General features: G+C 51.5%; 1 protein-coding gene and 1 long non-coding RNA gene across 4 annotated transcripts in view; one reads left to right on the forward strand and one right to left on the reverse strand.

The window, feature by feature from the left end:
• The window catches only part of LOC118363913 (catenin alpha-1), a 263,089-nt gene that overhangs the window by 109,784 nt on the left and 137,123 nt on the right, over window positions 1–16,182 (forward strand). The window lies entirely within an intron of this gene.
• LOC127913840 (uncharacterized) lies at window positions 670–5,775 on the reverse strand. 3 transcript variants are annotated; one of them, XR_008086925.1, is made up of 4 exons: window positions 5,672–5,775; window positions 4,629–4,650; window positions 3,881–3,953; window positions 670–866 (listed from the first exon to the last, which is right to left on the reverse strand). It is a non-coding gene; the product is annotated as an uncharacterized LOC127913840 (long non-coding RNA). The 3 variants fall into 3 exon arrangements; XR_008086924.1 differs by having other exon boundaries at window positions 4,629–4,672; XR_008086923.1 differs by lacking the exon at window positions 5,672–5,775 and adding an exon at window positions 4,874–4,911 and having other exon boundaries at window positions 4,629–4,672.

The following is a 16,182-nucleotide window of genomic DNA, read 5'->3' on the forward strand; positions in this document are numbered from 1 at the left end:
TTCTCCCAGTGTATTTCAGGTGTAGGGCTATATGCAGGTGGGTTTCTCCCAGTGTATTTCAGGTGTAGGGCTATATACAGGTGGGTTTCTCCCAGTGTAATTCAGGTGTAGGGCTATATGCAGGTTGGTTTCTCCCAGTGTATTTCAGGTGTAGGGCTATATGCAGGTGGGTTTCTCCCAGTGTATTTCAGGTGTAGGGCTATATGCAGGTGGGTTTCTCCCAGTGTATTTCAGGTGTAGGGCTATATGCAGGTGGGTTTCTCCCAGTGTATTTCAGGTGTAGGGCTATATGCAGGTGGGTTTCTCCCAGTGTATTTCAGGTGTAGGGCTATATGCAGGTGGGTTTCTCCCAGTGTATTTCAGGTGTAGGGCTATATACAGGTGGGTTTCTCCCAGTGTATTTCAGGTGTAGGGCTATATGCAGGTGGGTTTCTCCCAGTGTATTTCAGGTGTAGGGCTATATGCAGGTGGGTTTCTCCCAGTGTATTTCAGGTGTAGGGCTATATGCAGGTGGGTTTCTAATTCAGGTGAACAGCAGGCTGATGTAGATTCACAGATCTCTAGAACCTCGTGATCATACAGACTTGTTATGGATCAGACATGAAGATACATGCAGGAAGAGGATCAACCACAGATATGACATGCCTCTTCCTCCTCCTGACTCTACCACCTCCTCCTCCTCCTGACTCTACCACCTCCTCCTGACTCTACCACCTCCTCCTGACTCTACCACCTCCTCCTGACTCTACCACCTCCTCCTGACTCTACCACCTCCTCCTGACTCTACCACCTCCTCCTGACTCTACCACCTCCTCCTGACTCTACCACCTCCTCCTGACTCTACCACCTCCTCCTGACTCTACCACCTCCTCCTCCTGACTCTACCACCTCCTCCTGACTCTACCACCTCCTCCCCCTGACTCTACCACCTCCTCCTCCTGACTCTACCACCTCCTCCTCCTCCTGACTCTACCACCTCCTCCTCCTCCTGACTCTACCACCTCCTCCTCCTGCCTCTACCACCTCCTCCTCCTCCTGACTCTACCACCTCCTCCTCCTCCTGACTCTACCACCTCCTCCTCCTCCTGACTCTACCACCTCCTCCTCCTCCTGACTCTACCACCTCCTCCTCCTCCTGCCTCTACCACCTCCTCCTCCTCCTGACTCTACCACCTCCTCCTCCTCCTGACTCTACCACCTCCTCCTCCTCCTGACTCTACCACCTCCTCCTCCTCCTGACTCTGACCACCTCCTCCTCCTCCTGACTCTACCACCTCCTCCTCCTCCTGACTCTACCACCTCCTCCTCCTGACTCTACCACCTCCTCCTGACTCCTGACTCTACCACCTCCTCCTCCTCCTGACTCTACCACCTCCTCCTCCTGACTCTACCACCTCCTGACTCTGACCACCTCCTCCTCCTCCTGACTCTACCTCCTCCTCCTGACTCTCCTCCTCCTGACTCTACCACCTCCTCCTCCTCCTGACTCTCCTCCACCTCCTCCTCCTCCTGACTCTACCACCTCCTCCTCCTCCTCCTGACACTACCACCTCCTCCTCCTCCTGACTCCACCTCCTCCTCCTCCTGACTCTACCACCTCCTCCTCCTCCTGACTCTACCACCTCCTCCTCCTCCTGACTCTACCACCTCCTCCTCCTCCTGACTCTACCACCTCCTCCTCCTCCTGACTCTACCACCTCCTCCTCCTCCTGACTCTACCACCTCCTCCTCCTCCTGACTCTACCACCTCCTCCTCCTCCTGACTCTACCACCTCCTCCTCCTCCTGACTCTACCACCTCCTCCTCCTCCTGACTCTACCACCTCCTCCTCCTCCTGACTCTACCTCCTCCTCCTCCTCCTGACTCTACCACCTCCTCCTCCTCCTGACTCTACCACCTCCTCCTCCTCCTGACTCTACCACCTCCTCCTCCTCCTGACTCTACCTCCTCCTCCTCCTGACTCTACCACCTCCTCCTCCTCCTGACTCTACCACCTCCTCCTCCTCCTGACTCTACCACCTCCTCCTCCTCCTGACTCTACCACCTCCTCCTCCTCCTGACTCTACCACCTCCTCCTGACACCTCCTCCTCCTCCTGACTCTACCACCTCCTCCTCCTCCTGACTCTACCACCTCCTCCTCCTCCTGACTCTACCACCTCCTCCTCCTCCTGACTCTACCACCTCCTCCTCCTCCTGACTCTACCTCCTCCTCCTGACTCTACCTCCTCCTCCTCCTGACTCTACCTCCTCCTCCTCCTGACTCTACCTCCTCCTCCTCCTGACTCTACCTCCTCCTCCCCCTGACTCTACCTCCTCCTCCTCCTGACTCTACCACTACCTCCTCCTCCTGACTCTACTACTACCTCCTCCTCCTGACTCTACCTCCTCCTCCTGACTCTACCTCCTCCTCCTGACTCTACTACCTCCTCCTCCTGACTCTACTACCTCCTCCTCCTGACTCTACCACCTACTACCTCCTCCTCCTGACTCTACTACTACCTCCTCCTCCTGACTCTACTACTACCTCCTCCTCCTGACTCTACTACTACCTCCTCCTCCTGACTCTACTACTACCTCCTCCTCCTGACTCTACTACCTCCTCCTCCTGACTCTACCTACCTCCTCCTCCTGACTCTACTACCTCCTCCTCCTGACTCTACCTCCTCCTCCTCCTCCTGACTCTACCTCCTCCTCCTCCTCCTGACTCTACCACCTCCTCCTCCTCCTGACTCTACCACCTCCTCCTCCTGACTCTACTACCTCCTCCTCCTGACTCTACTACCTCCTCCTCCTGACTCTACCACCTCCTCCTCCTACCTCCCTCCTCTACCTCCTCCTCCTCCTCCTGACTCTACCTCCTCCTCCTCCTCCTGACTCTACCTCCTCCTCCTCCTGACTCTACCACCTCCTCCTCCTCCTGACTCTACCACCTCCTCCTCCTGACTCTCTACCTCCTCCTCCTCCTGACTCTACTACCTCCTCCTCCTGACTCTACTACCTCCTCCTCCTGACTCTACCTCCTCCTCCTCCTCCTGACTCTACCTCCTCCTCCTCCTCCTGACTCTACCTCCTCCTCCTCCTGACTCTACCACCTCCTCCTCCTCCTGACTCTACCACCTCCTCCTCCTCCTGACTCTACCACCTCCTCCTGACTCTACCACCTCCTCCTCCTGACTCTACCACCTCCTCCTCCTGACTCTACCACCTCCTCCTCCTGACTCTACCACCTCCTCCTCCTGACTCTACCACCTCCTCCTCCTGACTCTACCACCTCCTCCTCCTGACTCTACCACCTCCTCCTCCTCCTGACTCTACCACCTCCTCCTCCTCCTCCTGACTCTACCTCCTCCTCCTCCTCCTGACTCTACCTCCTCCTCCTCCTGACTCTACCACCTCCTCCTCCTGACTCTACCTCCTCCTGACTCTACCTCCTCCTGACTCTACCTCCTCCTGACTCTACCTCCTCCTGACTCTACCACCTCCTCCCCCTGACTCTACCACCTCCTCCCCCTGACTCTACCACCTCCTCCCCCTGACTCTACCACCTCCTCCCCCTGACTCTACCACCTCCTCCCCCTGACTCTACCACCTCCTCCTCCTGACTCTACCACCTCCTCCTCCTGACTCTACCACCTCCTCCCCCTGACTCTACCACCTCCTCCCCCTGACTCTACCACCTCCTCCCCCTGACTCTACCACCTCCTCCTCCTGACTCTACCACCTCCTCCTCCTGACTCTACCACCTCCTCCTCCTCCTGACTCTACCACCTCCTCCTGACTCTACCACCTCCTCCTCCTGACCTCCTCTGACCTCCCGACCTCTACCTCCTACCTCCTCCTCCTCCTGACTCTACCTCCTCCTCCTCCCGACTCTACCACCTCCTCCTGACTCTACCACCTCCTCCTGACTCTACCACCTCCTCCTGACTCTACCTCCTCCTCCTGACTCTACCTCCTCCTGACTCTACCTCCTCCTCCTGACTCTACCTCCTCCTCCTGACTCTACCTCCTCCTCCTGACTCTACCTCCTCCTCCTGACTCTACTACCTCCTCCTCCTGACTCTACCACCTCCTCCTCCTCCTCCTGACTCTACTACCTCCTCCTCCTGACTCTACCCTCCTCCTCCTCCTCCTGACTCTACTCCTCCTCTCTCCTCCTCCTGACTCTACCACCTCCTCCTCCTCCTGACTCTACCACCTCCTCCTCCTGACTCTGACTCACCACCTCCTCCTGACCTCCTCCTGACTCTACCTCCTCCTGACTCTACCACCTCCTGACTCTACCACCTCCTGACTCTACCACCTCCTGACTCTACCACCTCCTCCTCCTGACTCTACCACCTCCTCCTCCTGACTCTACCACCTCCTCCTCCTGACTCTACCACCTCCTCCTCCTGACTCTACCACCTCCTCCTCCTGACTCTACCACCTCCTCCTCCTGACTCTACCTCCTCCTCCTCCCGACTCTACCTCCTCCTCCTCCCGACTCTACCTCCTCCTCCTCCCGACTCTACCACCTCCTCCTCCCGACTCTACCTCCTCCTCCTCCCGACTCTACCTCCTCCTCCTCCCGACTCTACCTCCTCCTCCTCCCGACTCTACCTCCTCCTCCTCCTCCTGACTCTACCTCCTCCTCCTCCTGACTCTACCTCCTCCTCCTCCTGACTCTACCTCCTCCTCCTCCCGACTCTACCTCCTCCTCCTCCCGACTCTACCTCCTCCTCCTCCTGACTCTACCTCCTCCTCCTCCCGACTCTACCTCCTCCTCCTCCCGACTCTACCTCCTCCTCCTCCTGACTCTACCTCCTCCTCCTCCCGACTCTACCTCCTCCTCCTCCTCCTGACTCTACCTCCTCCTCCTCCCGACTCTACCTCCTCCTCCTCCTGACTCTACCTCCTCCTCCTCCTGACTCTACCTCCTCCTCCTCCCGACTCTCCTCCTGACCTCCTCCTCCTCCTGACTCTACCTCCTCCTCCTCCCGACTCTCTACCTCCTCCTCCTCCCGACTCTACCTCCTCCTCCTCCTGACTCTACCTCCTCCTCCTCCCGACTCTACCTCCTCCTCCTGACTCTACCTCCTCCTCCTCCCGACTCTACCTCCTCCTCCTCCTGACTCTACCTCCTCCTCCTCCCGACTCTACCTCCTCCTCCTCCCGACTCTACCTCCTCCTCCTCCCGACTCTACCTCCTCCTCCTCCCGACTCTACCTCCTCCTCCTCCCGACTCTACCTCCTCCTCCTCCCGACTCTACCTCCTCCTCCTCCCGACTCTACCTCCTCCTCCTCCCGACTCTACCTCCTCCTCCTCCCGACTCTACCTCCTCCTCCTCCCGACTCTACCTCCTCCTCCTCCCGACTCTACCTCCTCCTCCTCCCGACTCTACCTCCTCCTCCTCCCGACTCTACCTCCTCCTCCTCCCGACTCTACCTCCTCCTCCTCCCGACTCTACCACCTCCTCCTCCCGACTCTACCACCTCCTCCTCCCGACTCTACCACCTCCTCCTCCCGACTCTACCACCTCCTCCTCCCGACTCTACCACCACCTCCTCCCGACTCTACCACCACCTCCTCCCGACTCTACCTCCTCCTCCTCCCGACTCTACCTCCTCCTCCTCCCGACTCTACCTCCTCCTCCTCCCGACTCTACCTCCTCCTCCTCCCGACTCTACCTCCTCCTCCTCCTGACTCTACCTCCTCCTCCTCCTGACTCTACCTCCTCCTCCTCCTGACTCTACCTCCTCCTCCTCCTGACTCTACCTCCTCCTCCTCCTGACTCTACCTCCTCCTCCTCTTGACTCTACCTCCTCCTCCTCTTGACTCTACCACCTCCTCCTCTTGACTCTACCACCTCCTCCTCTTGACTCTACCACCTCCTCCTCTTGACTCTACCACCTCCTCCTCTTGACTCTACCACCTCTTCCTGACTCTACCACCTCTTCCTGACTCTACCTCCTCTTCCTGACTCTACCTCCTCTTCCTGACTCTACCTCCTCTTCCTGACTCTACCACCTCCTCCTCCTGACTCTACCACCTCCTCCTCCTGACTCTACCACATCCTACTCCTGACTCTACCACATCCTACTCCTGACTCTACCTCCTCCTCCTCCAGCCTGTTCACTAGTGGCCTTCCCCCTGGCCTGATGAGCCTGCTGTCTGCTCCATTCTCCCAGTCTTGGCCAAATAGAGACAAATATTGCCAATTGTTTATTAACTGGGATGCAGCCGCCGACGGTACGGAGTTGACACCTTATGACGGATCACTGTGTGAAAGATAGATGCTCCCCCTGCCAGACCTGGCACTCCCTCCTCTCCAGTCCCCTCTCTCTCCTCTCACACTCTGAGGGAGGTCGGTAAATGGATGATGGACAACTACTTTGCTTTCTCTACCAGCGGCGCTCTTGTTTGGAGACACTCGCCCTTCAGGAGAATTGGCAAGTGTCCTTAATAGGAGCTGTGTTTATGTTTTACAAAGACCACCAGCATGACTTCTCTACCTCACACCTGACTGACAGTCTGTACTGGAGCTACGCTAGACTACAGCATGACTTCTCTACCTCACAACTAACTGACTGTCTGTACTGGAGCTACGCCAGACTACAGCATGACTTCTCTACCTCACAACTAATGGACAGTCTGTACTGGAGCTACGCTAGACTACAGCATGACTTCTCTACCTCACACCTAACTGACTGTCTGTACTGGAGCTACGCTAGACTACAGCATGACTTCTCTACCTCACAACTAATGGACAGTCTGTACTGGAGCTACGCTAGACTACAGCATGACTTCTCTACCTCACAACTAATGGACAGTCTGTACTGGAGCTACGCTAGACAACAGCATGACTTCTTTACCTCACACCTAACTGACAGTCTGTACTGGAGCTACGCTAGACAACAGCATGACTTCTCTACCTCACACCTAACTGACTGTCTGTACTGGAGCTACGCTAGACTACAGCATGACTTCTCTACCTCACACCTAACTGACAGTCTGTACTGGAGCTACGCTAGACAACAGCATGACTTCTCTACCTCACACCTAACTGACTGTCTGTACTGGAGCTACGCTAGACAACAGCATGACTTCTCTACCTCACACCTGACTGACAGTCTGTACTGGAGCTACGCTAGACTACAGCATGACTTCTCTACCTCACACCTAACTGACAGTCTGTACTGGAGCTACGCTAGACAACAGCATGACTTCTCTACCTCACACCTAACTGACTGTCTGTACTGGAGCTACGCTAGACTACAGCATGACTTCTCTACCTCACACCTAACGGACAGTCTGTACTGGAGCTACGCTAGACTACAGCATGACTTCTCTACCTCACAACTAATGGACAGTCTGTACTGGAGCTACGCTAGACATGAATAGAAACGCAACATGCAAATATTTCAGCCAGTTTGAAATTAATTAATTAGTCCCTAATCAATGGATTTCACATGACCTACAGATATTAATATGTTGGGCACAGATACCTTTAAAAAAAAAAGGTAGGGTCATAGACCAGAACCAGTCAGTATCTGGTGTGACCATTTGCCTCATGCAGCGCGACACATCTCCTTCACTTGGAGTTGATCAGGCTGTGTAATGTTGTCCCAGACCTCTTCAATGTCTGCAAAGCTGCTGGATATTGGCGGGAACTGGAACACGGTGTCGTACACGTTGATCCAGAGCATCCCAAACATGCTTCAGATCACATACTTTAGGTCCTGCGGTTAGCATTCCAATTGAACACTCTAAAAAATTTAGACATCTGTGACATTGTTGTGACAAACTACACATTTTTTGTTGGTTTTATATTGTCCCCATGCACAAGGTGCACCTGTGTAATGATCATGCTGTTTAATCAGCTTCTTGATATGCCACACCTGGTCAGGTGGATGGATGATCTTGATTGGTTAAGTGGATGTAAACAAATGTGTGCACCATGTTTTACATACATTTCTGTGCTCTTTTTATTTCAGCTCGTTACATGTATTTTGATGCATATGGCCCGGGCCCGGCCACTGTCTTAACAGCTGGGTAGAGTCGTGTAGGCCCCGGGGTTGATGGCAATGCTGCTGCTCGTCGGCCTTATTACTGCCAATGCTGCTGCTCGTCGGCCTTATTACTGCCAATGCTGCTGCTCGTCGGCCTTATTACTGCCAATGCTGCTGCTCGTCGGCCTTATTACTGCCAATACTGCTGCTCGTCGGCCTTATTACTGCCAATGCTGCTGCTCAGGTTTTATTGTGCTGCCAATGCTGCTGCTCGTCGGCCTTATTACTGCCAATGCTGCTGCTCGTAGGCCTTATTACTGCCAATGCTGCTGCTCGCCGGCCTTATTACTGCCAATGCTGCTGCTCGCCGGCCGTATTACTGCCAATGCTGCTGCTCGCCGGCCGTATTACTGCCAATGCTGCTGCTCGCCGGCCGTATTACTGCCAATGCTGCTGCTCGCCGGCCGTATTACTGCCAATGCTGCTGCTCGCCGGCCGTATTACTGCCAATGCTGCTGCTCGTAGGCCGTATTACTGCCAATGCTGCTGCTCGTAGGCCGTATTACTGCCAATGCTGCTGCTCGTCGGCCTTATTACTGCCAATGCTGCTGCTCGTCGGCCTTATTACTGCCAATGCTGCTGCTCGTCGGCCTTATTACTGCCAATGCTGCTGCTCGTCGGCCTTATTACTGCCAATGCTGCTGCTCGTCGGCCTTATTACTGCCAATGCTGCTGCTCGTCGGCCTTATTACTGCCAATGCTGCTGCTCGTCGGCCTTATTACTGCCAATGCTGCTGCTCGTAGGCCTTATTACTGCCAATGCTGCTGCTCGTAGGCCTTATTACTGCCAATGCTGCTGCTCGTCGGCCTTATTACTGCCAATGCTGCTGCTCGTCGGCCGTATTACTGCCAATGCTGCTGCTCGCCGGCCGTATTACTGCCAATGCTGCTGCTCGTCGGCCTTATTACTGCCAATGCTGCTGCTCGTGAGGCCTTATTACTGCCAATGCTGCTGCTCGTGGGCCTTATTACTGCCAATGCTGCTGCTCGTAGGCCTTATTACTGCCAATGCTGCTGCTCGTCGGCCTTATTATTGCCAATGCTGCTGCTCGCCGGCCTTATTACTGCCAATGCTGCTGCTCGTAGGCCTTATTACTGCCAATGCTGCTGCTCGTAGGCCTTATTACTGCCAATGCTGCTGCTCGTAGGCCTTATTACTGCCAATGCTGCTGCTCGTCGGCCTTATTACTGCCAATGCTGCTGCTCGTCGGCCTTATTACTGCCAATGCTGCTGCTCGTCGGCCTTATTACTGCCAATGCTGCTGCTCGTCGGCCTTATTACTGCCAATGCTGCTGCTCGTCGGCCTTATTACTGCCAAAGGCTCCAAATCACTACCTTGTCTGTTTGGAGGTTACTACATGTCTGTTTGGTGGTTAGGGGGTTTTAATTGTGGGTTTTTTCTCCCTCAACCTGGAGCCCTGTGTAGCCTAGGGGTGTTGTGTGTGTGTGTGTGTGGGATGGTATTCTGCCAGTATTCAATCATATTTCTTCTCAGTAAATGGTCTGTTCTTTAGAGTTTCCAACGTGGTTGATAAGGATGGACCACATACAGTGTGTTGTGAAGACGCTCCTCCTACATCAGGGTCTGGCAGTGTACAGGATATCCCTTTTTCTTTCTTTTTCTGATGGGTTCCTGTGTTTAAAATACCTTTTTTGGGTGTGTTTAGCTTCAGTTCAATAAAACATGATTATGGAAAACGGATATCTCCTTCCTGCCTCCCAACCTCCTCCTACCACAGAGCTGTGTAGCCGTTCCAGCCAGTCGTCACTTCCTTTTGTAGAGCGCTTTGATCAGCCAGAATGAGGAAGAGGACTACACTGGTGCTGGGCTAATGAAACAAACGATTCAGCTGCTCCTTCTGCCGCCGTTTTAATAGCAGATACCATACAGGGAGAAGTGGGGAAGAATCAGTGTCCTTCACCCTGTCCCCTCGCCCGTCTGCCCGCCTTTCTGCCCTCTCTATCAGACTTAAAAACAACAGACTAGAAGTAACTTTCATCTTCCTCTTAACTGTGAACAAAGGAAGCAAATTAACATTCGGCAGTTAGTGGGAAGTGAGTAAGCATAAAAGGTTTTTGCTTTTCTGATATGGGAACATCTTAGATCTCCGCCAATCCTGAGAGTGCTTTTTCTTCAACAGTCCTCTCTAGTGACTGACACCTCACCCTTACTGTTAATTGGAAAGATGCTCGCTGACAACCCAGAAATGGGAAAAAAGTTTTACAGATAAAGATCTGTCCTCACCCCTCTCTCTCTGAGCTGAATAATCCTCTCAGAAGCCTCTTCTAGTTAAATCCATCTCCAGCCAGAGGCTTTCTATATCTCCCCTGTTTCCATCTTGTCCAAATGGGACAACCCCTGACAGATGGGGCCAACACCAAATTAAAATGTGACCTTTTTATTTATTTATTTATTTTTTACTTAATAGCTTGGGTGGGTGAGGTCTGAAGAGGAGTGACTGACTAGCTTAAGTCCAGCAGTGCAGAGTGAAACAGCCGTCCTCCCTGCGCTTTACAGCTCCCCCAGCTACTAGTGGCTGCTGAGATGGGCTTGGTGGAGTCGGGAGGAGGTAGGTGGGGGGGGAGCTTGAGTCACAGTTGGTCCGAGAAACACCACTTCAACCATAAATCATTGTCATATCCAACCCCAGTCCTTTCCTCCTCCCCAGAGAAAAGGCCCATAGGCAGTACATCTGATACTTTAGACCGCTGCTGACCACAGCAACTGCTAGAACCTACCAATCATTTATCCACTTTCTCTCGCTCTAGTCTTTCTACTACTCAGTACTGGGTATACAGGTGCAATACACACACACACACACACACACACACACACACACACACACACACACACACACAATGTACTGTTGGTTTAAAACTGTCCAGGAGTGCTCATGACTCACTACTGTGGGAGTAGTGCCATGTTCCTTCCGGCAGGCTGACTCTCTCCCCTGCCTGACTCCATCCTCCAGCTGAAGAAACGGCATTACATTACTCAGTTACTTTTATCCCTGTCTGGCATGAAGGGTATATGTGGTTCATTTGCCATGGAGATTGGTCAACTTGGTTGCTGTTGTGTGTTCACTGCACATGCCTACAGTGGTAGCTAGCTAAGTCTGACTTTACCCTGTTTTGTAGGTTAATGTTGTCCCTAATGAGACCGGTTCCCTATATAGGGCCCTGCTTTAGACCGGCGCACTATGGCCCTGGTAAATTAATGCATTTTAAAGGGATTGAGAATAGGGTGGCATTTGGGACACAACTTTAGTTACCATCTTTACAGCAGTGTTTGGCTGTGTCATGCTGTCTCACCAAGCCCCTGTACTCCTGCATTCACCAACGATAACAGCTACACAACAGCCAGTGCACTTAGTAGCATGTTCCAGACCCCTGGATCATAACAGAATGGGGACGCTGTGCACAGAGCTGACTGTCCAGACCCCTGGATCATAACAGAATGGGGACGCTGTGCACAGAGCTGACTGTCCAGACCCCTGGATCATAACAGAATGGGGACGCTGTGCACAGAGCTGACTGTCCAGACCCCTGGATCATAACAGAATGGGGACGCTGTGCACAGAGCTGACTGTCCAGACCCCTGGATCATAACAGAATGGGGACGCTGTGCACAGAGCTGACTGTCCAGACCCCTGGATCATAACAGAATGGGGACGCTGTGCACAGAGCTGACTGTCCAGACCCCTGGATCATAACAGAATGGGGACGCTGTGCACAGAGCTGACTGTCCAGACCCCTGGATCATAACAGAATGGGGACGCTGTGCACAGAGCTGACTGTCCAGACCCCTGGATCATAACAGAATGGGGACGCTGTGCACAGAGCTGACTGTCCAGACCCCTGGATCATAACAGAATGGGGACGCTGTGCACAGAGCTGACTGTCCAGACCCCTGGATCATAACAGAACGGGGACGCTGTGCACAGAGCTGACTGTCCAGACCCCTGGATCATAACAGAATGGGGACGCTGTGCACAGAGCTGACTGTCCAGACCCCTGGATCATAACAGAATGGGGACGCTGTGCACAGAGCTGACTGTCCAGACCCCTGGATCATAACAGAATGGGGACGCTGTGCACAGAGCTGACTGTCCAGACCCCTGGATCATAACAGACTGTCTGAAAGACCCTCTATCACAGTAACAAGCAGGAGGATAAAATGTCCAGCAAAAAAAAAAAGGTCAAATAAATTAAACTCAAAACCTCCAGTCAAACTCTGAAGTACTTACTCCTTTCCAACCCCTTCTGTGTTTGTTATTGGTTGGAAGTAATTATTTAAACCAATCATTGTGTTGTATATCATGGTTGTCGGAACTGAAGGCTGTCTCAAATGTCCCGTCCATTTGATGGGAGTTATTCGAGCAGCATGTCATCTTCCCAAATGGCAATTCCATATAGTGCACTACTTTTTATTTTATTTATTTTTATTTTATTTTTTAGAACGGTATGAAAGTGCCATGTTGGTTAAAATGATATCAAGCCTCTTTACTTTTAGAAGAAACAGAAAATCCCATTTAGTTAACTGGTCGATTGTTGGGTCGATAGGCTGTTTTTCAACCGAGATTGTCTTTCGTCGAGCAGTTGCAAGTTTGACTTTTTGGTGCACAAGCCAATCGGCTGATTCGTACCTGTCTCAGTCAGGTAGCCATGGGAATGTCACGGTACTCTTAAGGCGTGTCATACTGAAATAGTAAATGGTCGTATTATGTAAAAGATAAGGTTGCAACACTACTACATTTTTTTACAACATGCACTTTCTCCTGCGTTAGATACGGTCGCTGTCCACGGTTCTGAAACGTAATCTTCAGTGTGCCTTTTTAAAATGGTTTTTATTTATTTTAATTTACCCCCTTTTTCTCCCCAATTTCGTGGTATCCAATTGTTTAGTAGCTACTATCTTGTCTCATCGCTACAACTCCCGTACGGGCTCGGGAGAGACAAAGGTTGAAAGTCATGCGTCCTCCGATACACAACCCAACCAGCCGCACTGCTTCTTAACACAGCGCGCATCCAACCCGGAAGCCAGCCGCACCAATGTGTCGGAAGAAACACCGTGCACCTGCCAACCTTGGTTAGCGCACACTGCGCCCGGCCCGCCGCAGGAGTGCACTGCGCGATGAGACAACGATATCCCTACCGGCCAACCCCTCCCTAACCCGGACGACGCTAGGCCAATTGTGCCTCGCCCCATGGACCTCCCGGTCGCGGCCGGTTACGGCCGGTTACGACAGAGTCTCTGGTGGCACAGCTGGCGCTGCAGTACAGCGCCCTTAACCACTGCGCCACCCGGGAGGCCCGGCGTGCCTTTTCTGTATGTTGCTATGTGCATTATAACAAAGTTAACCAGCACATTGAGATTGATAAAACGAGGTGGAGGCAGCAGAGATGAGGAAAAAGACTTAGCCTAACTATCTAAAGAAAATTGAGGAGAGTGCAAACCCCAACTCCATTTAGATCTATAATCAATAACCTAACTGTTGAATGTGCCTAGCTTTTATGAGCCCTCCATATATATCTACAGAAATAACACAGATCCTCAATCTGTTGCATGTTTGTTTAATAGTGAGCACCAAGCCTCACTTAACGGCATTATGTCGGATAAAGCACTTTCACAGATTCGGGCTGTTTGTTAATCTTTGCAATGCTGTAATGAAGGCTTTACATTTTGTTTTCGTTAGAACAGACTGCTGTCACTTTATAATTTATGTAGTGTTTACACTGTTCCAAACAGGCGCAACAATGATATTGTAATCCAACAGCACCTGTTTGTCACAATTAGTATGCACACAGCTCTCACTCCTATACCCTCATTTTTGTTATGATCATCATGTCCCGTCTATTTGATGTCATTGTAAATAGTCTGGGTGGCCATTTGGCTGAATTGTTATTGTAATTGTATGTCTTGGGGGCTAGAAGCTGTAAAGGAGTCTTTTGGTCCTAGACTTGGCGCTCCGGTACTGCTTGCCGTGTCGTAGCGAAGAAAAATTGGACTTGGGTGACTGGAGTCTCAGGCAATTTTATGGGATTCCTCTGACACCGCCTAATTATATAGGTCCTGGATGGCAGGAGGCTTGGCCCCAGTGATGTACTGGGCCGTACACACTACCCTCTGTAGCAACTTATGGTCAGATGCCAAGCAGTTGCCATGCCAGTCAGGATGCTCTCGGAGGTGCAGCTGTAGAACTTTTTGAGGATCTGAGGACCCATGCCAACTCTTTTCAGTCTCCTGAGGGGAAAAAGGTTTTGTCGTGCCCTCTTCATGAATGTCTTTATGTGTTTGGACCATGGTAGTTCGTTGGTGATGTGGACACCAAGGAACTTAATTCTCTACCCGCTCCACTACAGGGAGCGGAAAAGGGATTTCAGGAGGGAACTAAGTACACACCCCTGAGGGGCTCCAGTGTTGAGGATCAGCATGGCAGATGTGTTGTTGCCTACCCTTACCACCTGGGGGCGGCCTGTCAGGAAGTCCAGGATCCAGTTTCAGAGGGAGGTGTTTAGTCCCAGGGTCCTTAGCTTAGTCATGCGTTTTGAGGGCACTATGGTGTTGGAACGCTGAGCTGTAGTCACTAAACAGCATTCTCACATAAGTGTTCCTTTTGTCCAGGTGGGAAAGGGCAGCTTGGAGTGTGATTGTCATCTGTGGATCTGTTGAGGCGGTATGCGAATTGGAGTGTGTCTAGAGTGTCCGGGAGGATGCTGTTGATGTGAGCCATGACCAACCTTTCAAAGCACTTCATGGCTACAGATGTGAGTGCTACGGGGCGGTAATAAATTAGGCTGTTTACCTTTGCTTTCTTGGGCACAGGCACTATGGTGGTCTGCTTTAAACATGTAGGTATTACAGACTCAGTCAGGGAGAGGTTGAAGATGTCAGTGAAGACACTTGCCAGTTGGTCTGTGCATGCTTTGAGTACACGTCCTGGTAATCCGTCTGGCCCCGCGGCTTTGTGAAGGAATTTCGGTTAGAACTTTTCAGTCAGAAATTAGTTAGAAATTAAATTACAAAAAATGATGGTGCAGCTTCAGCAATCAACACTGTGCTGTGGTACCTTTTTGTTTGCTGCAGTCGATAGAGAGGAGAACGAGATGACGTGCAGCCAGTTACACAGGCACTTGCTGCCATTTTACGTTTTTTTAAATGTGACCATCGGGCTCTTAAGTCATTTGTGTCGTTCATTTATTTAATCAAACCAAACAAGGGAAATAAATATATATGATTGGAGAATTCTGTTGGACTAGATCACCATGCTGTGATATGATTGGATGATTCTGTTGGACTAGATCACCATGCTGTGATATGATTGGAGAATTCTGTTGGACTAGATCACCATGCTGTGATATGATTGGAGGATTCTGTTGGACTAGATCACCATGCTGTGATATGATTGGAGAATTCTGTTGGACTAGATCACCACGCTGTGATATGATTGGAGAGTTCTGTTGGACTAGATCACCATGCTGTGATATGATTGGAGAGTTCTGTTGGACTAGATCACCATGATGTGATATGATTGGAGGATTCTGTTGGACTAGATCACCATGCTGTGATATGATTGGAGAGTTCTGTTGGACTAGATCACCATGCTGTGATATGATTGGAGAGTTCTGTTGGACTAGATCACCATGCTGTGATATGATTGGAGAGTTCTGTTGGACTAGATCACTATGCTGTGATATGATTGGAGAGTTCTGTTGGACTAGATCACCATGCCAACTCTTGGTTGGGTTTGGAAACTGTACGGATGGTTTAAGAATCACCAAGACGGACTGTTTGAAAAGGGATAATGGCATAATAAGCGCCACTTAATTAAAACCAGTTCTCATGGGTGCCGGGAAATCACACCAAACAATTTAATTGTAACCATTTTTATTAAAAAATATATGTTTTAAGAAAAACATTTTTTTTTTCAGTTTTGCCACGTCTTACCCACTTTACATATATTAAATTGTACATTTTACAATACAGAAGGGGAAGGGAAGAGAAAAGCATTCATTTGGCACAGAGGTTATCAGGGAGGGGGTAGGTGGAGTGGGGGTAAGGGCTTCAGAGTATAACAACCCCCCCAAAAAACTAACTTGAAAGAGCCAGAATGTGACAATGGAGGCA

Source organism: Oncorhynchus keta, chromosome 30 (assembly GCF_023373465.1).
Source record: "Oncorhynchus keta strain PuntledgeMale-10-30-2019 chromosome 30, Oket_V2, whole genome shotgun sequence".
Taxonomy (NCBI): domain Eukaryota; kingdom Metazoa; phylum Chordata; class Actinopteri; order Salmoniformes; family Salmonidae; genus Oncorhynchus; species Oncorhynchus keta.